Raw genomic sequence first — 2,019 nt, forward strand, 5'->3', positions numbered from 1 at the left:
CGCCGGGCGCCCAGCCGACCCCGCCGCTCGCGCCCCGGCCCGCCCTTTCCGCCGCGCGGCCGCTTATATGGGCCGCGCCCGCCGCGCCCCGCCCACCGCTGCCGCGCGGCCCCGCCTCTTTCCGGGGCCCGGGCCAGCCGCGTGTCCATTCCCCGCCCAGCCGGGGCTGCGGTCGGACCCGAGGGGGCGCTTTCTCCCCGAAGTTGCGCACGAGGAGGGCGCCCGTGGGCCCGCAGGGACGCGGAACGCTGCTGGGCACGGAGCCGCGCAGCCCTGCCCGACCTTGCTGATTGCGGGCGGCGCCGATTGGCTGCGCGACCTTGACCAGGTGATGTCTATCACTCCAAAAGGGCAGCGCGCACTTGGAGAAATTAACAAATCAGCGGACCTGGGGGCTCTGAGCTGAGGTGGGCACTCTAAAAACGCAGGGGCGCCGTCGCCCTTCGGAGAGCATCCTTCCCTGTACAAATCTCCCTTCACATCTTTCACTGTACGATAGGGGAAAATCTCAGTTTCCTCACGAATCACTCATCCTGAAGAGCAAAATGTCCCAAATCAGCATTGCCATAAAAACGGAGTAGGTGACTCTGCAACCTTCAATAATAGGATTGTGTTTATTTAAGCTGTGTTATTTGTTGATGCTAAACAGATTAATTGGCACGAAAAGAAAAGCTGGTAAAATCTTTATGTTACATAAAATTAAGAGAAAAGCCTAGAAATATGTTAAGTTTCTTAAGAAAAGGATGGTGTTTCTCCTATCAAATAAAAAACACACGAACACAGCAATAACTTGCCCCCAATGTGTGTCCAGCTCTTAACACCCAATGAGATTTTTTAGGTCCTGGCCCTGACGCTTCGATAAAAATTATTTAGACTAGCAAGAGAACAGAAGAAACTCAGAAGGATAATCAAGGGAACAAAGGCCTGGTTTTAAAAGTCTTGACCTAGCTCACACAAGAATTATCTTAATTTTAACATTTCTTGATACAATATTTCGTCATCTCATTATCTGTGTCCTTTTGAGTTCCTGTTGATATAATGTACCTTAATGTTGCATTTTAGCTTTGAATGTCTGAATCTCATATGTGTTCTTGAGGGTCAGAGAAATTTTGGATTGTCCCTTTGTCTCATTGTTTTATAACCAAAGAACAAGAGAAAGAACAGAAGCTGCTGAACATCAGGAGAGAAAGGCTGTGCCTTCACAGTAAGAACAGAAAAAATGGTGGACATAATAAGAAAAACTGTGAAGGACGTACTCTGAAAGGAACAAATTGACACAAAGTTACAATACAGGTTATGCCTGTTGGAGCCTGAGCTAATAATGAACCTGAAAATGGTATTTCAGTCAGATTAATTATGAGATGTTTCTCTTCTAATTGACCAAACAAAAACTATCCTTTGGGTTATACAGATCTGGCTATAATATATCTATATAGTCTACTAAATGGAATAATTCTGAATAAATCTGTGAAAATGAATCAGGAAATAATTCAAAAGCAAAAGTAATTAAATTTCACATCCAGTAAAGTACAGTCTGTTTAAATGTATCATAGCATTTGTAGGAAAACGTACCACAATAATGTTACAGAAATGTCTTCAGAAAAAATTAAAAAGGCAATTTAGAAAAAAGATTTCTGAACCAGGCAAGGTGGCTGACACCTGTAATCCTAGCACTCTGGGGGGCTGAGGCAGGAGGATCCCTTGAGCTTGGGATCAGCCAAACAAGAGTGAGACCCCGCCTGTACTAAAAATAGAAAAATTAGGCTCTGCACCTGTGGCTCAAGTGGCAAAGGCGCCAGCCACATACACCTAAGGTGGCAGGTTCGAATCCAGCCCAGCCCCGCCAAAAACAACAATGACAGCTGCAACCAAAAAATAGCCAGGTGTTGTGGTGGGCACCTGTGGTCCCAGCTACTTGGGAGCCTGAGGCAGGAGACTCGCTTGAGCCCAGGGGTTGGAGGTTGCTGTGAGCTGTGATGCCATGGCTCTCTACCCAGGGGGACAGCTTGAGGCTCTGTC

This window comes from Otolemur garnettii, unplaced genomic scaffold, assembly GCF_000181295.1.
Source record: "Otolemur garnettii isolate 467f Iridium unplaced genomic scaffold, OtoGar3 scaffold00057, whole genome shotgun sequence".
Taxonomy (NCBI): domain Eukaryota; kingdom Metazoa; phylum Chordata; class Mammalia; order Primates; family Galagidae; genus Otolemur; species Otolemur garnettii.